This window comes from Stenella coeruleoalba (assembly GCF_951394435.1).
Source record: "Stenella coeruleoalba genome assembly, chromosome: 6".
NCBI classification, from domain to species: Eukaryota; Metazoa; Chordata; class Mammalia; order Artiodactyla; family Delphinidae; genus Stenella; species Stenella coeruleoalba.
This window is the reverse complement of record NC_137151.1, coordinates 22,946,405-22,968,804: the sequence shown is the minus strand read 5'-3', so window position 1 is coordinate 22,968,804 and position 22,400 is coordinate 22,946,405. Positions and strand designations below refer to the sequence as shown.

Below are 22,400 nucleotides of genomic sequence, written 5' to 3'. Positions count from 1 at the left end.
TAAGTTGGTTTTGTAAATTTGAGACCCTGTTCTGTTCTGTAATTCAGTTCCTGTGTAGCCAAGTTTACATTCCGTGTATTACTGATATCTTATGATGTTTCTTTTTCTGTGTGACTTATTTCAGTTAGAATCATCATACCTGAATCCACTCATTGTGCTGCTAAGGGCCTGATGACACAGATTTCATTGCTGAGTGATATTGCTTTGTAAGTAAATACCACAACTTCTTTATCCATTTTTCACTTTCTGCGATGTTGAACTTGTACTGTAAACGAGGTTCTTGTAAACAGAGCCGTTCCAAACTTTGGGGTGGCTGTGTCTTTTTGATTTTAATTTCCCTAAGCTATAGGACCATAAGTGGAAGTGCCCTAGGTTCTGTTGCTTTGTTTTTTAGATGTTTCAGGAAACACCATACACTTCTCCCGAGTGGTTGTTGGCAATTTACATCCCGCCCATCAGCATAACAAGGCTCCCAGTTCTCCATGGCCTGTCCTGCCTTTCTGGGTTTTACATTTTTTTCAGATGGCCCTTTTGACCGGGGGGAAGTGAGACTTCATTGTAGTGCAGATTTCCTTTGCAAGCTTGCTTGGTTGGCCAAAAAGGGCGTATGCGTTTTTTCCTGAATATATTCAGGAAAAAACGCATACGCCCTTTTTGGCCAAGTGCGTCATTGTGGACGTTCTGCCTCTTTTCCTATGCTTTCAATGCAATTCCAGTCTACCTCCTGAAATCGGTTTCCTGCAATTCTGCCCCGCTTTCAAGTTCTCTTGGCAGCCTTACTTCAGTCTATTTTTGGACGATAGCTGTCATTTATAACTCTGCAGGTCTGTGAATTACAGTGACCCTGAGCTCCTTTCTTCAACTTGCTTTCTTGTGACCTGGCCGCAACACCGCAGGATGGCTTCAGGCCCTAATCTGGTTCCGGCCCGGCATGCTGAGCCTTTGGTTAATTCCTCTTCCTGGTGGGAAATGAGAGTTAAATTTGCCCGTCCAGACACCTCCAGCTAGCCTCTCATTGGTTCTCGCTATTCCTGTTCATTTTCCGCAGAAATTGCAAACTGGGCCAAACAGGAGGTTAAAGGGACTGACTCTCCAAGTGGGGAGAGTGTTAGTAAAGCGTCTGGAATGTTGCACCCGAGTACCAGGGGAGGAAAACTGAGACATATTTAAACACGTCTCCCGATCACATGGTTGATCATACTCTAGGTTCCACATGCATGTTTTAGCTGAAGGAAAAATACCTTAAACCTGGGTAGTTGAAACCCGTGGAATGGGTACCATGCAATATGACTTCAAAGGGTCTTCATTTGCTCACCGAACCTCTCCAATCCTATCACTGCTGCGTTTATGCCCCTGTACACATGCTTGATTCTCTTTCGGAGACATAGCAATCCATAGGTTTTAAGATACTTACAAGTCAGGTACATTCTTAGGCGTTTAATATGCGGTGTTGAGTCCATTTCGTTGAGCAAGGAGTAGCTCTTGTCTATTCCATATTTGGCTTAAGGAACTTTATCTGTGCTCATTTCAATCTCTGGTTTTATGCAGCACCCCAACTCACCTTTATCCTTAAGCAAGCATAAGTTGTTTTTCGAAATTTGAGACCCTGTTCTGTTCTGTAATTCAGTTCCTGTGTAGCCAAGTTTCCATTCTGTGTATTACTGATATCTTATGATGTTTCTTTTTCTGTGTGACTTATTTCAGTTAGAATCATCATACCTGAATCCACTCATTGTGATGCTAAGGGATTGATGACATAGATTTCATTGCTGAGTGATATTGCTTTGTAAGTAAATACCACAACTTCTTTATCCATTTTTCACTTTGTGCGATGTTGAACTTGTACTGTAAATGAGGTTCTTGTAAACAGAGGCGTCCCAAACTTTGGGGTGGCTGTGTCTTTTTGATTTTAATTTCCCTAAGCTATAGGACCATAAGTGGCAGTGCCCTAGGCTCTGTTGCTTTGTTTTTTAGATGTTTCAGGAAACACCATACACTTCTCCCAAATGTCTGTTGGCAATTTACATCCCGCCCATCAGCATAACAAGGCTCCCAGTTCTCCATGGCCTGTCCTGCCTTTCTGGATTTTACATTTTTTTCAGATGGCCCTTTTGACCGGGGGGAAGTGAGACTTCATTGTAGTGCAGATTTCCTTTGCAAGCTTGCTTGGTTGGCCAAAAAGGGCGTATGCGTTTTTTCCTGAATATATTCAGGAAAAAACGCATACGCCCTTTTTGGCCAAGTGCATCATTGTGGACGTTCTGCCTCTTTTCCTATGCTTTCAATGCAATTCCAATCTACCTCCTGAAATCGGTTTCCTGCAATTCTGCCCTGCTTTCAAGTCCTCTTGGCAGCCTTACTTCAGTCTATTTTTGGACGATAGCTGTCATTTATAACTCTGCAGGTTTGTGAATTACAGTGCCCCTGAGCTCCTTTCTTCAACTTGCTTTCTTGTGACATGGCCGCAACACCGCAGGATGGCTTCAGGCCCTAATCTGGTTCCGGCACGGCACGCTGAGCCTTTGGTTATTTCCTCTTCCTGGTGGGAAATGAGAGTTAAATTTGCCCGTCCAGACACCTCCAGCTAGCCTCTCATTGGTTCTCGCTATTCCTGTTCATCTTCCGCAGAAATTGCAAACTGGGCCAAACAGGAGGTTAAAGGGACTGACTCTCCAAGTGGGGAGAGTGTTAGTAAAGCGTCTGGAATGTTGCACCCGAGTACCAGGGGAGGAAAACTGAGACATATTTAAACACGTCTCCCGATCACATGGTTGATCATACTCTAGGTTCCACATGCATGTTTTAGCTGAAGGAAAAATACCTTAAACCTGGGTAGTTGAAACCCGTGGAATGGGTACCATGCAATATGACTTCAAAGGGTCTTCATTTGCTCACCGAACCTCTCCAATCCTATCACTGCTGCGTTTATGCCCCTGTACACATGCTTGATTCTCTTTCGGAGACATAGCAATCCATAGGTTTTAAGATACTTACAAGTCAGGTACATTCTTAGGCGTTTAATATGCGGTGTTGAGTCCATTTCGTTGAGCAAGGAGTAGCTCTTGTCTATTCCATATTTGGCTTAAGGAACTTTATCTGTGCTCATTTCAATCTCTGGTTTTATGCAGCACCCCAACTCACCTTTACCCTTAAGCAAGCATAAGTTGGTTTTGTAAATTTGAGACCCTGTTCTGTTCTGTAATTCAGTTCCTGTGTAGCCAAGTTTACATTCCGTGTATTACTGATATCTTATGATGTTTCTTTTTCTGTGTGACTTATTTCAGTTAGAATCATCATACCTGAATCCACTCATTGTGCTGCTAAGGGCCTGATGACACAGATTTCATTGCTGAGTGATATTGCTTTGTAAGTAAATACCACAACTTCTTTATCCATTTTTCACTTTCTGCGATGTTGAACTTGTACTGTAAACGAGGTTCTTGTAAACAGAGCCGTTCCAAACTTTGGGGTGGCTGTGTCTTTTTGATTTTAATTTCCCTAAGCTATAGGACCATAAGTGGAAGTGCCCTAGGTTCTGTTGCTTTGTTTTTTAGATGTTTCAGGAAACACCATACACTTCTCCCGAGTGGTTGTTGGCAATTTACATCCCGCCCATCAGCATAACAAGGCTCCCAGTTCTCCATGGCCTGTCCTGCCTTTCTGGGTTTTACATTTTTTTCAGATGGCCCTTTTGACCGGGGGGAAGTGAGACTTCATTGTAGTGCAGATTTCCTTTGCAAGCTTGCTTGGTTGGCCAAAAAGGGCGTATGCGTTTTTTCCTGAATATATTCAGGAAAAAACGCATACGCCCTTTTTGGCCAAGTGCGTCATTGTGGACGTTCTGCCTCTTTTCCTATGCTTTCAATGCAATTCCAGTCTACCTCCTGAAATCGGTTTCCTGCAATTCTGCCCCGCTTTCAAGTTCTCTTGGCAGCCTTACTTCAGTCTATTTTTGGACGATAGCTGTCATTTATAACTCTGCAGGTCTGTGAATTACAGTGACCCTGAGCTCCTTTCTTCAACTTGCTTTCTTGTGACCTGGCCGCAACACCGCAGGATGGCTTCAGGCCCTAATCTGGTTCCGGCCCGGCATGCTGAGCCTTTGGTTAATTCCTCTTCCTGGTGGGAAATGAGAGTTAAATTTGCCCGTCCAGACACCTCCAGCTAGCCTCTCATTGGTTCTCGCTATTCCTGTTCATTTTCCGCAGAAATTGCAAACTGGGCCAAACAGGAGGTTAAAGGGACTGACTCTCCAAGTGGGGAGAGTGTTAGTAAAGCGTCTGGAATGTTGCACCCGAGTACCAGGGGAGGAAAACTGAGACATATTTAAACACGTCTCCCGATCACATGGTTGATCATACTCTAGGTTCCACATGCATGTTTTAGCTGAAGGAAAAATACCTTAAACCTGGGTAGTTGAAACCCGTGGAATGGGTACCATGCAATATGACTTCAAAGGGTCTTCATTTGCTCACCGAACCTCTCCAATCCTATCACTGCTGCGTTTATGCCCCTGTACACATGCTTGATTCTCTTTCGGAGACATAGCAATCCATAGGTTTTAAGATACTTACAAGTCAGGTACATTCTTAGGCGTTTAATATGCGGTGTTGAGTCCATTTCGTTGAGCAAGGAGTAGCTCTTGTCTATTCCATATTTGGCTTAAGGAACTTTATCTGTGCTCATTTCAATCTCTGGTTTTATGCAGCACCCCAACTCACCTTTATCCTTAAGCAAGCATAAGTTGTTTTTCGAAATTTGAGACCCTGTTCTGTTCTGTAATTCAGTTCCTGTGTAGCCAAGTTTCCATTCTGTGTATTACTGATATCTTATGATGTTTCTTTTTCTGTGTGACTTATTTCAGTTAGAATCATCATACCTGAATCCACTCATTGTGATGCTAAGGGATTGATGACATAGATTTCATTGCTGAGTGATATTGCTTTGTAAGTAAATACCACAACTTCTTTATCCATTTTTCACTTTGTGCGATGTTGAACTTGTACTGTAAATGAGGTTCTTGTAAACAGAGGCGTCCCAAACTTTGGGGTGGCTGTGTCTTTTTGATTTTAATTTCCCTAAGCTATAGGACCATAAGTGGCAGTGCCCTAGGCTCTGTTGCTTTGTTTTTTAGATGTTTCAGGAAACACCATACACTTCTCCCAAATGTCTGTTGGCAATTTACATCCCGCCCATCAGCATAACAAGGCTCCCAGTTCTCCATGGCCTGTCCTGCCTTTCTGGATTTTACATTTTTTTCAGATGGCCCTTTTGACCGGGGGGAAGTGAGACTTCATTGTAGTGCAGATTTCCTTTGCAAGCTTGCTTGGTTGGCCAAAAAGGGCGTATGCGTTTTTTCCTGAATATATTCAGGAAAAAACGCATACGCCCTTTTTGGCCAAGTGCATCATTGTGGACGTTCTGCCTCTTTTCCTATGCTTTCAATGCAATTCCAATCTACCTCCTGAAATCGGTTTCCTGCAATTCTGCCCTGCTTTCAAGTCCTCTTGGCAGCCTTACTTCAGTCTATTTTTGGACGATAGCTGTCATTTATAACTCTGCAGGTTTGTGAATTACAGTGCCCCTGAGCTCCTTTCTTCAACTTGCTTTCTTGTGACATGGCCGCAACACCGCAGGATGGCTTCAGGCCCTAATCTGGTTCCGGCACGGCACGCTGAGCCTTTGGTTATTTCCTCTTCCTGGTGGGAAATGAGAGTTAAATTTGCCCGTCCAGACACCTCCAGCTAGCCTCTCATTGGTTCTCGCTATTCCTGTTCATCTTCCGCAGAAATTGCAAACTGGGCCAAACAGGAGGTTAAAGGGACTGACTCTCCAAGTGGGGAGAGTGTTAGTAAAGCGTCTGGAATGTTGCACCCGAGTACCAGGGGAGGAAAACTGAGACATATTTAAACACGTCTCCCGATCACATGGTTGATCATACTCTAGGTTCCACATGCATGTTTTAGCTGAAGGAAAAATACCTTAAACCTGGGTAGTTGAAACCCGTGGAATGGGTACCATGCAATATGACTTCAAAGGGTCTTCATTTGCTCACCGAACCTCTCCAATCCTATCACTGCTGCGTTTATGCCCCTGTACACATGCTTGATTCTCTTTCGGAGACATAGCAATCCATAGGTTTTAAGATACTTACAAGTCAGGTACATTCTTAGGCGTTTAATATGCGGTGTTGAGTCCATTTCGTTGAGCAAGGAGTAGCTCTTGTCTATTCCATATTTGGCTTAAGGAACTTTATCTGTGCTCATTTCAATCTCTGGTTTTATGCAGCACCCCAACTCACCTTTACCCTTAAGCAAGCATAAGTTGGTTTTGTAAATTTGAGACCCTGTTCTGTTCTGTAATTCAGTTCCTGTGTAGCCAAGTTTACATTCCGTGTATTACTGATATCTTATGATGTTTCTTTTTCTGTGTGACTTATTTCAGTTAGAATCATCATACCTGAATCCACTCATTGTGCAGCTAAGGGCCTGATGACATAGATTTCATTGCTGAGTGATATTGCTTTGTAAGTAAATACCACAACTTCTTTATCCATTTTTCACTTTCTGTGATGTTGAACTTGTACTGTAAACGAGGTTCTTGTAAACAGAGGCGTCCCAAACTTTGGGGTGGCTGTGTCTTTTTGATTTTAATTTCCCTAAGCTATAGGACCATAAGTGGCAGTGCCCTAGGCTCTGTTGCTTTGTTTTTTAGATGTTTCAGGAAACACCATACACTTCTCCCGAGTGTCTGTTGGCAATTTACATCCCGCCCATCAGCATAACAAGGCTCCCAGTTCTCCATGGCCTGTCCTGCCTTTCTGGATTTTACACTTTTTTCAGATGGCCCTTTTGACCGGGGGGAAGTGAGACTTCATTGTAGTGCAGATTTCCTTTGCAAGCTTGCTTGGTTGGCCAAAAAGGGCGTATGCGTTTTTTCCTGAATATATTCAGGAAAAAACGCATACGCCCTTTTTGGCCAAGTGCATCATTGTGGACGTTCTGCCTCTTTTCCTATGCTTTCAATGCAATTCCAGTCTACCTCCTGAAATCGGTTTCCTGCAATTCTGCCCTGCTTTCAAGTCCTCTTGGCAGCCTTACTTCAGTCTATTTTTGGACAGTAGCTGTCATTTATAACTCTGCAGGTTTGTGAATTACAGTGACCCTGAGCTCCTTTCTTCAACTCGCTTTCTTGTGACCTGGCCGCAACACCACAGGATGGCTTCAGGCCCTAATCTGGTTCCGGCCCGGCATGCTGAGCGTTTGGTTAATTCCTCTTCCTGGTGGGAAATGAGAGTTAAATTTGCCCGTCCAGACACCTCCAGCTAGCCTCTCATTGGTTCTCGCTATTCCTGTTCATCTTCCGCAGAAATTGCAAACTGGGCCAAACAGGAGGTTAAAGGGACTGACTCTCCAAGTGGGGAGAGTGTTAGTCAAGCGTCTGGAACGTTGTACCCGAGTACCAGGGGAGGAAAACTGAGACATATTTGAACACGTCTCCCGATCACCTGGTTGATCATACTCTAGGTTCCACATTCATGTTTTAGCTGAAGGAAGAATACCTTAAACCTGGGTAGTTGAAACCCGTGGAATGGGTACCATGCAATATGACTTCAAAGGGTCTTCATTTGCTCACCGAACCTCTCCAATCCTATCGCTGCTGCGTTTATGCCCCTGTACACATGCTTGATTCTCTTTTGGAGACATAGCAATCCATAGGTTTTACGATACTTACTAGTCAGGTACATTCTTAGGCGTTTAATATGCGGTGTTGAGTCCATTTCGTTGAGCAAGGAGTAGCTCTTGTCTGTTCCATATTAGACTTAAGGAACTTTATCTGTGTTCATTTCAATCTCTGGTTTTATGCAGCACCCCAACTCACCTTTACCCTTAAGCAAGCATAAGTTGGTTTTGTAAATTTGAGACCCTGTTCTGTTCTGTAATTCAGTTCCTGTGTAGCTAAGTTTCCATTCCGTGTATTACTGATATCTTATGATGTTTCTTTTTCTGTGTGACTTATTTCAGTTAGAATCATCATACCTGAATCCACTCATTGTGCTGCTAAGGGCCTGATGACATAGATTTCATTGCTGAGTGATATTGCTTTGTAAGTGAATACCACAACTTCTTTATCCATTTTTCACTTTCTGCGATGTTGAACTTGTACTGTAAACGAGGTTCTTGTAAACAGAGCCGTTCCAAACTTTGGGGTGGCTGTGTCTTTTTGATTTTAATTTCCCTAAGCTATAGGACCATAAGTGGAAGTGCCCTAGGCTCTGTTGCTTTGTTTTTTAGATGTTTCAGGAAACACCATACACTTCTCCCGAGTGGTTGTTGGCAATTTACATCCCGCCCATCAGCATAACAAGGCTCCCAGTTCTCCATGGCCTGTCCTGCCTTTCTGGATTTTACACTTTTTTCAGATGGCCCTTTTGACCGGGGGGAAGTGAGACTTCATTGTAGTGCAGATTTCCTTTGCAAGCTTGCTTGGTTGGCCAAAAAGGGCGTATGCGTTTTTTCCTGAATATATTCAGGAAAAAACGCATACGCCCTTTTTGGCCAAGTGCATCATTGTGGACGTTCTGCCTCTTTTCCTATGCTTTCAATGCAATTCCAGTCTACCTCCTGAAATCGGTTTCCTGCAATTCTGCCCCGCTTTCAAGTCCTCTTGGCAGCCTTACTTCAGTCTATTTTTGGACGATAGCTGTCATTTATAACTCTGCAGGTTTGTGAATTACAGTGCCCCTGAGCTCCTTTCTTCAACTCGCTTTCTTTTGAGCTGGCCGCAACACCGCAGGATGGCTTCAGGCCCTAATCTGGTTCCGGTACGGCACGCTGAGCCTTTGGTTATTTCCTCTTCCTGGTGGGAAATGAGAGTTAAATTTGCCCGTCCAGACACCTCCAGCTAGCCTCTCATTGGTTCTCGCTATTCCTGTTCATCTTCCGCAGAAATTGCAAACTGGGCCAAACAGGAGGTTAAAGGCGCTGACTCTCCAAGTGGGGAGAGTGTTAGTAAAGCGTCTGGAATGTTGTACCCGAGTACCAGGGGAGGAAAACTGAGACATATTTGAACACGTCTCCCGATCACATGGTTGATCATACTCTAGGTTCCACATGCATGTTTTAGCTGAAGGAAGAATACCTTAAACCTGGGTAGTTGAAACCCGTGGAATGGGTACCATGCAATATGACTTCAAAGGGTCTTCATTTGCTCACCGAACCTCTCCAATCCTATCACTGCTGCGTTTATGCCCCTGTACACATGCTTGATTCTCTTTCGGAGACATAGCAATCCATAGGTTTTAAGATACTTACAAGTCAGGTACATTCTTAGGCGTTTAATATGCGGTGTTGAGTCCATTTCGTTGAGCAAGGAGTAGCTCTTGTCTATTCCATATTTGGCTTAAGGAACTTTATCTGTGCTCATTTCAATCTCTGGTTTTATGCAGCACCCCAACTCACCTTTACCCTTAAGCAAGCATAAGTTGGTTTTCTAAATTTGAGACGCTGTTCTGTTCTGTAATTCAGTTCCTGTGTAGCCAAGTTTACATTCCGTGTATTACTGATATCTTATGATGTTTCTTTTTCTGTGTGACTTATTTCAGTTAGAATCATCATACCTGAATCCACTCATTGTGCTGCTAAGGGCCTGATGACACAGATTTCATTGCTGAGTGATATTGCTTTGTAAGTAAATACCACAACTTCTTTATCCATTTTTCACTTTCTGCGATGTTGAACTTGTACTGTAAACGAGGTTCTTGTAAACAGAGCCGTTCCAAACTTTGGGGTGGCTGTGTCTTTTTGATTTTAATTTCCCTAAGCTATAGGACCATAAGTGGAAGTGCCCTAGGTTCTGTTGCTTTGTTTTTTAGATGTTTCAGGAAACACCATACACTTCTCCCGAGGGGTTGTTGGCAATTTACATCCCGCCCATCAGCATAACAAGGCTCCCAGTTCTCCATGGCCTGTCCTGCCTTTCTGGATTTTACACTTTTTTCAGATGGCCCTTTTGACCGGGGGGAAGTGAGACTTCATTGTAGTGCAGATTTCCTTTGCAAGCTTGCTTGGTTGGCCAAAAAGGGCGTATGCGTTTTTTCCTGAATATATTCAGGAAAAAACGCATACGCCCTTTTTGGCCAAGTGCATCATTGTGGACGTTCTGCCTCTTTTCCTATGCTTTCAATGCAATTCCAGTCTACCTCCTGAAATCGGTTTCCTGCAATTCTGCCCCGCTTTCAAGTCCTCTTGGCAGCCTTACTTCAGTCTATTTTTGGACGATAGCTGTCATTTATAACTCTGCAGGTTTGTGAATTACAGTGCCCCTGAGCTCCTTTCTTCAACTCGCTTTCTTTTGAGCTGGCCGCAACACCGCAGGATGGCTTCAGGCCCTAATCTGGTTCCGGTACGGCACGCTGAGCCTTTGGTTATTTCCTCTTCCTGGTGGGAAATGAGAGTTAAATTTGCCCGTCCAGACACCTCCAGCTAGCCTCTCATTGGTTCTCGCTATTCCTGTTCATCATCCGCAGAAATTGCAAACTGGGCCAAACAGGAGGTTAAAGGCCCTGACTCCTCAAGTGGGGAGAGTGTTAGTAAAGCGTCTGGAATGTTGCATCCGAGTACCAGGGGAGGAAAACTGAGACATATTTGAACACGTCTCCCGTTCACATGGTTGATCATACTTGGGTTCCACATGCATGTTTTAGCTGAAGGAAGAATACCTTAAACCTGGAGAGTTGAGACCCGTGGAATGGGTACCATGCAATATGACTTCAAAGGGTCTTCATTTGCTCACCGAACCTCTCCAATCCTATCACTGCTGCGTTTATGCCCCTGTACACATGCTTGATTCTCTTTTGGAGACATAGCAATCCATAGGTTTTACGATACTTACTAGTCAGGTACATTCTTAGGCGTTTAATATGCGGTGTTGAATCCATTTCGTTGAGCAAGGAGTAGCTCTTGTCTATTCCATATTTGACGTAAGGAACTTTATCTGTGCTCATTTCAATCTCTGGTTTTATGCAGCACCCCAACTCACCTTTACCCTTAAGCAAGGATAAGTTGGTTTTCTAAATTTGAGACCCTGTTCTGTTCTGTAATTCAGTTCCTGTGTAGCCAAGTTTACATTCCGTGTATTACTGATATCTTATGATGTTTCTTTTTCTGTGTGACTTATTTCAGTTAGAATCATCATACCTGAATTCACTCATTGTGATGCTAAGGGCCTGATGACACAGATTTCATTGCTGAGTGATATTGCTTTGTAAGTAAATACCACAACTTCTTTATCCATTTTTCACTATCTGCGATGTTGAACTTGTACTGTAAACGAGGTTCTTGTAAACAGAGGCGTCCCAAACTTTGGGGTGGCTGTGTCTTTTTGATTTTAATTTCCCTAAGCTATAGGAACATAAGTGGAAGTGCCCTAGGCTCTGTTGCTTTGTTTTTTAGATGTTTCAGGAAACACCATACACTTCTCCCGAGTGTCTGTTGGCAATTTACATCCTGCCCATCAGCATAACAAGGCTCCCAGTTCTCCATGGCCTGTCCTGCCTTTCTGGATTTTACACTTTTTTCAGATGGCCCTTTTGACCGGGGGGAAGTGAGACTTCATTGTAGTGCAGATTTCCTTTGCAAGCTTGCTTGGTTGGCCAAAAAGGGCGTATGCGTTTTTTCCTGAATATATTCAGGAAAAAACACATACGCCCTTTTTGGCCAAGTGCATCATTGTGGACGTTCTGCCTCTTTTCCTATGCTTTCAATGCAATTCCAGTCTACCTCCTGAAATCGGTTTCCTGCAATTCTGCCCTGCTTTCAAGTCCTCTTGGCAGCCTTACTTCAGTCTATTTTTGGACGATAGCTGTCATTTATAACTCTGCAGGTTTGTGAATTACAGTGACCCTGAGCTCCTTTCTTCAACTCGCTTTCTTGTGACCTGGCCGCAACACCGCAGGATGGCTTCAGGCCCTAATCTGGTTCCGGCCCGGCATGCTGAGCCTTTGATTAATTCCTCTTCCTGGTGGGAAATGAGAGTTAAATTTGCCCATCCAGACACCTCCAGCTAGCCTCTCATTGGTTCTCGCTATTCCTGTTCATCTTCCGCAGAAATTGCAAACTGTGCCAAACAGGTGGTTAAAGGCGCTGACTCTCCAAGTGGGGAGAGTGTTAGTAAAGCGTCTGGAATGTTGTACCCGAGTACCAGGGGAGGAAAACTGAGACATATTTGAACACGTCTCCCGATCACATGGTTGATCATACTCTGGGTTCCACATGCATGTTTTAGCTGAAGGAAGAATACCTAAAATCTGGGTAGTTGAAACCCGTGGAATGGGTACCATGCAATATGACTTCAAAGGGTCTTCATTTGCTCACCGAACCTCTCCAATCCTATCACTGCTGCGTTTATGCCCCTGTACACATGCTTGATTCTCTTTTGGAGACATAGCAATCCATAGGTTTTAAGATACTTACTAGTCAGGTACATTCTTAGGCGTTTAATATGCGGTGTTGAGTCCATTTCGTTGAGCAAGGAGTAGCTCTTGTCTATTCCATATTTGGCTTAAGGAACTTTATCTGTGCTCATTTCAATCTCTGGTTTTATGCAGCAACCCAACTCACCTTTCCCCTTAAGCAAGCATAAGTTGGTTTTCTAAATTTGAGAACCTGTTCTGTTTTGGAATTCAGTTCCTGTGTAGCCAAGTTTACATTCCGTGTATTAGTGATATCTTATGATGTTTCTTTTTCTGTGTGACTTATTTCAGTTAGAATCATCGTACCTGAATCTACTCATTATGCTGCTATGGGCCTGATGACATAGATTTCATTGCTGAGTGATACTGCATTGTACGTAAGTACCACAAGTTCTTTATCCATTTTTCACTTTCTGCGATGTTGAACTTGTACTGTAAATGAGGTTCTTGTAAACAGAGCCGTTCCAAACTTTGGGGTGGCTGTGTCTTTTTGATTTTAATTTCCCTAAGCTATAGGACCATAAGTGGAAGTGCCCTAGGCTCTGTTGCTTTGTTTTTTAGATGTTTCAGGAAACACCATACACTTCTCCCAAGTGTCTATTGGCAATTTACATCCCGCCCATCAGCATAACAAGGCTCCCAGTTCTCAATGGCCTGTTGCCTTTCTGGATTTTACACTTTTCTCAGATGGCCCTTTTGACCGGGGGGAAGTGAGACTTCATTGTACTGCAGATTTCCTTTGCAAGCTTGCTTGGTTGGCCAAAAAGTGCGTATGCGTTTTTTCCTGAATATATTCAGGTAAAAATGCATACGCCCTTTTTGGCCAAGTGCATCATTGTGGACGTTCTGCCTCTTTTCCTATGCTTTCAATGCAATTCCAGTCTACCTCCTGAAATCGGTTTCCTGCAATTCTGCCCCGCTTTCAAGTCCTCTTGGCAGCCTTACTTCAGTCTATTTTTGTACTATAGCTGTCATTTATAACTCTGCAGGTTTGTGAATTACAGTGCCCCTGAGCTCCTTTCTTCAACTCGCTTTCTTGTGACCTGGCCGCAACACCGCAGGATGGCTTCAGGCCCTAATCTGGTTCCGGCACGGCACGCTGAGCCTTTGGTTAATTCCTCTTCCTGGTGGGAAATGAGAGTTAAATTTGCCCGTCCAGACACTTCCAGCTAGCCTCTCATTGGTTCTCGCTATTCCTGTTCATCTTCCGCAGAAATTGCAAACTGGGCCAAACAGGAGGTTAAAGGCGCTGACTCTCCAAGTGGGGAGAGTGTTAGTAAAGCGTCTGGAATGTTGCACCCGAGTACCAGGGGAGGAAAACTGAGACATATTTGAACACGTCTCCCGATCACATGGTTGATCATACTCTGGGTTCCACATGCATGTTTTAGCTTAAGGAAGAATACCTAAAACCTGGGTAGTTGAAACCCGTGGAATGGGTACCATGCAATATGACTTCAAAGGGTCTTCATTTGCTCACCGAACCTCTCCAATCCTATCACTGCTGCGTTTATGCCCCTCTACACATGCTTGATTCTCTTTCGGAGACATAGCAATCCATAGGTTTTAAGATACTTACTAGTCAGGTACATTCTTAGACGTTTAATATGCGGTGTTGAGTCCATTTCGTTGAGCAAGGAGTAGCTCTTGTCTATTCCATATTTGGCTTAAGGAACTTTATCTGTGCTCATTTCAATCTCTGGTTTTATGCAGCACCCCAACTCACCTTTACCCTTAAGCAAGCAGAAGTTGGTTTTCTAAATTTGAGACCCTGTTCTGTTCTGTAATTCAGTTCCTGTGTAGCCAAGTTTCCATTCCGTGTATTACTGATATCTTATGATGTTTCCTTTTCTGTGTGACTTATTTCAGTTAGAATCATCATACCTGAATCCACTCATTGTGCTGCTAAGGGCCTGATGACATAGATTTCATTGCTGAGTGATATTGCTTTGTAAGTGAATACCACAACTTCTTTATCCATTTTTCACTTTCTGCGATGTTGAACTTGTACTGTAAACGAGGTTCTTGTAAACAGAGGCGTCCCAAACTTTGGGGTGGCTGTGTCTTTTTTATTTTAATTTCCCTAAGCTATAGGACCATAAGTGGCAGTGCCCTAGGCTCTGTTGCTTTGTTTTTTAGATGTTTCAGGAAACACCATACACTTCTCCCGAGTGTCTGTTGGCAATTTACATCCCGCCCATCAGCATAACAAGGCTCCCAGTTCTCCATGGCCTGTCCTGCCTTTCTGGATTTTACACTTTTTTCAGATGGCCCTTTTGACCGGGGGGAAGTGAGACTTCATTGTAGTGCAGATTTCCTTTGCAAGCTTGCTTGGTTGGCCAAAAAGGGCGTATGCGTTTTTTCCTGAATATATTCAGGAAAAAACGCATACGCCCTTTTTGGCCAAGTGCATCATTGTGGACGTTCTGCCTCTTTTCCTATGCTTTCAATGCAATTCCAGTCTACCTCCTGAAATCGGTTTCCTGCAATTCTGCCCCGCTTTCAAGTCCTCTTGGCAGCCTTACTTCAGTCTATTTTTGGACGATAGCTGTCATTTATAACTCTGCAGGTTTGTGAATTACAGTGCCCCTGAGCTCCTTTCTTCAACTCGCTTTCTTTTGAGCTGGCCGCAACACTGCAGGATGGCTTCAGGCCCTAATCTGGTTCCGGTACGGCACGCTGAGCCTTTGGTTATTTCCTCTTCCTGGTGGGAAATGAGAGTTAAATTTGCCCGTCCAGACACCTCCAGCTATCCTCTCATTGGTTCTCGCTATTCCTGTTCATCTTCCGCAGAAATTGCAAACTGGGCCAAACAGGAGGTTAAAGCACTGACTCTCCAAGTGGGGAGAGTGTTAGTAAAGCGTCTGGAATGTTGCACCCGAGTACCAGGGGAGGAAAACTGAGACATATTTGAACACGTCTCCCGTTCACATGGTTGATCATACTTGGGTTCCACATGCATGTTTTAGCTGAAGGAAGAATACCTTAAACCTGGAGAGTTGAGACCCGTGTAATGGGTACCATGCAATATGACTTCAAAGGGTCTTCATTTGCTCACCGAACCTCTCCAATCCTATCACTGCTGCGTTTATGCCCCTGTACACATGCTTGATTCTCTTTCGGAGACATAGCAATCCATAGGTTTTAAGATACTTACTAGTCAGGTACATTCTTAGGCGTTTAATATGCGGTGTTGAGTCCATTTCGTTGAGCAAGGAGTAGCTCTTGTCTATTCCATATTTGACTTAAGGAACTTTATCTGTGCTCATTTCAATCTCTGGTTTTATGCAGCACCCCAACTCACCTTTACCCTTAAGCAAGCATAAGTTGGTTTTGTAAATTTGAGACCCTGTTCTGTTCTGTAATTCAGTTCCTGTGTAGCCAAGTTTACATTCCGTGTATTACTGATATCTTATGATGTTTCTTTTTCTGTGTGACTTACTTCAGTTAGAATCATCATACCTGAATCCACTCATTGTGCTGCTAAGGGCCTGATGACACAGATTTCATTGCTGAGTGATATTGCTTTGTAAGTAAATACCACAACTTCTTTATCCATTTTTCACTTTCTGCGATGTTGAACTTGTACTGTAAACGAGGTTCTTGTAAACAGAGGTGTCCCAAACTTTGGGGTGGCTGTGTCTTTTTTATTTTAATTTCCCTAAGCTATAGGACCATAAGTGGCAGTGCCCTAGGCTCTGTTGCTTTGTTTTTTAGATGTTTCAGGAAACACCATACACTTCTCCCGAGTGTCTGTTGGCAATTTACATCCCGCCCATCAGCATAACAAGGCTCCCAGTTCTCCATGGCCTGTCCTGCCTTTCTGGATTTTACACTTTTTTCAGATGGCCCTTTTGACCGGGGGGAAGTGAGACTTCATTGTAGTGCAGATTTCCTTTGCAAGCTTGCTTGGTTGGCCAAAAAGGGCGTATGCGCTTTTTCCTGAATATATTCAGGAAAAAACGCATACGCCCTTTTTGGCCAAGTGCATCATTGTGGACGTTCTGCCTCTTTTCCTATGCTTTCAATGCAATTCCAGTCTACCTCCTGAAATCGGTTTCCTGCAATTCTGCCCCGCTTTCAAGTCCTCTTGGCAGCCTTACTTCAGTCTATTTTTGGACGATAGCTGTCATTTATAACTCTGCAGGTTTGTGAATTACAGTGCCCCTGAGCTCCTTTCTTCAACTCGCTTTCTTTTGAGCTGGCCGCAACACCGCAGGATGGCTTCAGGCCCTAATCTGGTTCCGGTACGGCACGCTGAGCCTTTGGTTATTTCCTCTTCCTGGTGGGAAATGAGAGTTAAATTTGCCCGTCCAGACACCTCCAGCTATCCTCTCATTGGTTCTCGCTATTCCTGTTCATCTTCCGCAGAAATTGCAAACTGGGCCAAACAGGAGGTTAAAGCACTGACTCTCCAAGTGGGGAGAGTGTTAGTAAAGCGTCTGGAATGTTGCACCCGAGTACCAGGGGAGGAAAACTGAGACATATTTGAACACGTCTCCCGTTCACATGGTTGATCATACTTGGGTTCCACATGCACGTTTTAGCTGAAGGAAGAATACCTTAAACCTGGAGAGTTGAGACCCGTGTAATGGGTACCATGCAATATGACTTCAAAGGGTCTTCATTTGCTCACCGAACCTCTCCAATCCTATCACTGCTGCATTTATGCCCCTGTACACATGCTTGATTCTCTTTTGGAGACATAGCAATCCATAGGTTTTACGATACTTACTAGTCAGGTACATTCTTAGGCGTTTAATATGCGGTGTTGAGTCCATTTCGTTGAACAAGGAGTAGCTCTTGTCTATTCCATATTTGGCTTAAGGAACTTTATCTGTGCTCATTTCAATCTCTGGTTTTATGCAGCACCCCAACTCACCTTTACCCTTAAGCAAGCATAAGTTGGTTCTGTAAATTTGAGACCCTGTTCTGTTCTGTAATTCAGTTCCTGTGTAGCCAAGTTTCCATTCTGTGTATTACTGATATCTTATGATGTTTCTTTTTCTGTGTGACTTATTTCAGTTAGAATCATCATACCTGAATCCACTCATTGTGATGCTAAGGGACTGATGACATAGATTTCATTGCTGAGTGATATTGTTTTGTAAGTAAATACCACAACTTCTTTATCCATTTTTCACTTTCAGCGATGTTGAACTTGTACTGTAAACGAGGTTCTTGTAAACAGAGGCGTCCCAAACTTTGGGGTGGCTGTGTCTTTTTGATTTTAATTTCCCTAAGCTATAGGACCATAAGTGGCAGTGCCCTAGGCTCTGTTGCTTTGTTTTTTAGATGTTTCAGGAAACACCATACACTTCTCCCGAGTGGTTGTTGGCAATTTACATACCGCCCATCAGCATAACAAGGCTCCCAGTTCTCCATGGCCTGTCCTGCCTTTCTGGATTTTACACTTTTTTCAGATGGCCCTTTTGACCGGGGGGAAGTGAGACTTCATTGTAGTGCAGATTTCCTTTGCAAGCTTGCTTGGTTGGCCAAAAAGGGCGTATGCGTTTTTTCCTGAATATATTCAGGAAAAATCGCATACGCCCTTTTTGGCCAAGTGCATCATTGTGGACGTTCTGCCTCTTTTCCTATGCTTTCAATGCAATTCCAGTCTACCTCCTGAAATCGGTTTCCTGCAATTCTGCCCTGCTTTCAAGTCCTCTTGGCAGCCTTACTTCAGTCTATTTTTGGACGATAGCTGTCATTTATAACTCTGCAGGTTTGTGAATTACAGTGCCCCTGAGCTCCTTTCTTCAACTCGCTTTCTTTTGAGCTGGCCGCAACACCGCAGGATGGCTTCAGGCCCTAATCTGGTTCCGGTATGGCACACTGAGCCTTTGGTTATTTCCTCTTCCTGGTGGGAAATGAGAGTTAAATTTGCCCGTCCAGACACCTCCAGCTAGCCTCTCATTGGTTCTCGCTATTCCTGTTCATCTTCTGCAGAAATTGCAAACTGGGCCAAACAGGAGTTTAAAGCATTGACTCTCCAAGTGGGGAGAGTGTTAGTAAAGCGTCTGGAATGTTGCACCCAAGTACCAGGGGAGGAAAACTGAGACATATTTGAACACATCTCCCGTTCACATGGTTGATCATACTTGGGTTCCACATGCATGTTTTAGCTGAAGGAAGAATACCTTAAACCTGGAGAGTTGAGACCCATGTAATGGGTACCATGCAATATGACTTCAAAGGGTCTTCATTTGCTCACCGAACCTCTCCAATCCTATCACTGCTGCGTTTATGCCCCTGTACACATGCTTGATTCTCTTTCGGAGACATAGCAATCCATAGGTTTTAAGATACTTACTAGTCAGGTACATTCTTAGGCGTTTAATATGCGGTGTTGAGTCCATTTCGTTGAGCAAAGAGTAGCTCTTGTCTATTCCATATTTGACTTAAGGAACTTTATCTGTGCTCATTTCAATCTCTGGTTTTTTGCAGCACCCCAACTCACCTTTACCCTTAAGCAAGCATAAGTTGGTTTTCTAAATTTGAGACCCTGTTCTGTTCTGTAATTCAGTTCCTGTGTAGCCAAGTTTACATTCCGTGTATTACTGATATCTTATGATGTTTCTTTTTCTGTGTGACTTACTTCAGTTAGAATCATCATACCTGAATCCACTCATTGTGCTGCTAAGGGCCTGATGACACAGATTTCATTGCTGAGTGATATTGCTTTGTAAGTAAATACCACAACTTCTTTATCCATTTTTCACTTTCTGCGATGTTGAACTTGTACTGTAAACGAGGTTCTTGTAAACAGAGGCGTCCCAAACTTTGGGGTGGCTGTGTCTTTTTGATTTTAATTTCCCTAAGCTATAGGACCATAAGTGGAAGTACCCTAGGTTCTGTTGCTTTGTTTTTTAGATGTTTTAGGAAACACCATACACTTCTCCCTAGTGGTTGTTGGCAATTAACATCCCGCCCATCAGCATAACAAGGCTCCCAGTTCTCCATGGACTGTCCTGCCTTTCTGGATTTTACATTTTTTTCAGATGGCCCTTTTGACCGGGGGGAAGTGAGACTTCATTGTAGTGCAGATTTCCTTTGCAAGCTTGCTTGGTTGGCCAAAAAGGGCGTATGCGTTTTTTCCTGAATATATTCAGGAAAAAACGCATACGCCCTTTTTGGCCAAGTGCATCATTGTGGACGTTCTGCCTCTTTTCCTATGCTTTCAATGCAATTCCAGTCTACCTCCTGAAATCGGTTTCCTGCAATTCTGCCCCGCTTTCAAGTCCTCTTGGCAGCCTTACTTCAGTCTATTTTTGGACGATAGCTGTCATTTATAACTCTGCAGGTTTGTGAATTACAGTGACCCTGAGCTCCTTTCTTCAACTCGCTTTCTTGTGACCTGGCCGCAACACCGCAGGATGGCTTCAGGCCCTAATCTGGTTCCGGCCCGGCATGCTGAGCCTTTGGTTAATTCCTCTTCCTGGTGGGAAATGAGAGTTAAATTTGCCCGTCCAGACACCTCCAGCTAGCCTCTCATTGGTTCTCGCTATTCCTGTTCATCTTCCGCAGAAATTGCAAACTGGGCCAAACAGGAGGTTAAAGGGACTGACTCTCCAAGTGGGGAGAGTGTTAGTAAAGCGTCTGGAATGTTGTACCCGAGTACCAGGGGAGGAAAACTGAGACATATTTGAACACGTCTCCCGATCACATGGTTGATCATACTCTAGGTTCCACATGCATGTTTTAGCTGAAGGAAGAATACCTTAAACCTGGGTAGTTGAAACCCGTGGAATGGGTACCATGCAATATGACTTCAAAGGGTCTTCATTTGCTCACCGAACCTCTCCAATCCTATCACTGCTGCGTTTATGCCCCTGTACACATGCTTGATTCTCTTTCGGAGACATAGCAATCCATAGGTTTTAAGATACTTACAAGTCAGGTACATTCTTAGGCGTTTAATATGCGGTGTTGAGTCCATTTCGTTGAGCAAGGAGTAGCTCTTGTCTATTCCATATTTGGCTTAAGGAACTTTATCTGTGCTCATTTCAATCTCTGGTTTTATGCAGCACCCCAACTCACCTTTACCCTTAAGCAAGCATAAGTTGTTTTTCTAAATTTGAGACCCTGTTCTGTTCTGTAATTCAGTTCCTGTGTAGCCAAGTTTCCATTCTGTGTATTACTGATATCTTATGATGTTTCTTTTTCTGTGTGACTTATTTCAGTTAGAATCATCATACCTGAATCCACTCATTGTGCTGCTAAGGGCCTGATGACATAGATTTCATTGCTGAGTGATATTGTTTTGTAAGTGAATCCCACAACTTCTTTATCCATTTTTCACTTTCTGCGATGTTGAACTTGTACTGTAAACGAGGTTCTTGTAAACAGAGCCGTTCCAAACTTTGGGGTGGCTGTGTCTTTTTGATTTTAATTTCCCTAAGCTATAGGACCATAAGTGGCAGTGCCCTAGGCTCTGTTGCTTTGTTTTTTAGATGTTTCAGGAAACACCATACACTTCTCCCGAGTGTCTGTTGGCAATTTACATCCCGCCCATCAGCATAACAAGGCTCCCAGTTCTCCATGGCCTGTCCTGCCTTTCTGGATTTTACACTTTTTTCAGATGGCCCTTTTGACCAGTGGGAAGTGAGACTTCATTGTAGTGCAGATTTCCTTTGCAAGCTTGCTTGGTTGGCCAAAAAGGGCGTATGCGTTTTTTCCTGAATATATTCAGGAAAAAACGCATACGCCCTTTTTGACCAAGTGCATCATTGTGGACGTTCTGCCTCTTTTCCTATGCTTTCAATGCAATTCCAGTCTACCTCCTGAAATCGGTTTCCTGCAATTCTGCCCCGCTTTCAAGTCCTCTTGGCAGCCTTACTTCAGTCTATTTTTGGACGATAGCTGTCATTTATAACTCTGCAGGTTTGTGAATTACAGTGCCCCTGAGCTCCTTTCTTCAACTTGCTTTCTTGTGACCTGGCCGCAACACCGCAGGATGGCTTCAGGCCCTAATCTGGTTCTGGTACGGCACGCTGAGCCTTTGGTTATTTCCTCTTCCTGGTGGGAAATGAGAGTTAAATTTGCCCGTCCAGACACCTCCAGCTAGTCTCTCATTGGTTCTCCCTATTCCTGTTCATCTTCCGCAGAAATTGCAAACTGGGCCAAACAGGATGTTAAAGGCGCTGACTCTCCAAGTGGGGAGAGTGTTAGTAAAGCGTCTGGAATGTTGCACCCGAGTACCAGGGGAGGAAAACTGAGACATATTTGAACACGTCTCCCGTTCACATGGTTGAGCATTCTTGGGTTCCACATGCATGTTTTAGCTGAAGGAAGAATACCTTAAACCTGGAGAGTTAAGACCCGTGTAATGGGTACCATGCAATATGACTTCAAAGGGTCTTCATTTGCTCACCGAACCTCTCCAATCCTATCACTGCTGCGTTTATGCCCCTGTACACATGCTTGATTCTCTTTCGGAGACATAGCAATCCATAGGTTTTAAGATACTTACTAGTCAGGTACATTCTTAGGCGTTTAATATGCGGTGTTGAGTCCATTTCGTTGAGCAAGGAGTAGCTCTTGTCTATTCCATATTTGACTTAAGGAACTTTATCTGTGCTCATTTCAATCTCTGGTTTTATGCAGCACCCCAACTCACCTTTACCCTTAAGCAAGCATAAGTTGGTTTTCTAAATTTGAGACCCTGTTCTGTTCTGTAATTCAGTTCCTGTGTAGCCAAGTTTACATTCCGTGTATTACTGATATCTTATGATGTTTCTTTTTCTGTGTGACTTATTTCAGTTAGAATCATCATACCTGAATCCACTCATTGTGTTGCTAAGGGCCTGATGACATAGATTTCATTGCTGAGTGATATTGCTTTGTAAGTAAATACCACAACTTCTTTATCCATTTTTCACTTTCTGCCATGTTGAACTTGTACTGCAAACGAGTTTCTTGTAAACAG

At 43.6% G+C, this 22,400-nt stretch overlaps 1 long non-coding RNA gene across 34 annotated transcripts in view; it reads left to right on the top strand.

Annotated features, from left to right (window-relative positions):
- Nucleotides 1-22,400, top strand: part of LOC307187927 — a 3,519,425-nt gene that overhangs the window by 2,922,711 nt on the left and 574,314 nt on the right. Inside the window, exon 9 of one of the 34 annotated variants that reach the window (XR_013828732.1) lies at nt 11,184-11,243. The exons of the other annotated variants lie outside the window; for them this stretch is intronic. This is a non-coding gene — a long non-coding RNA (uncharacterized lncRNA). Of the gene's footprint in view, nt 1-11,183; nt 11,244-22,400 lie in introns of those variants that run through there. 34 annotated transcript variants of the gene reach the window in all.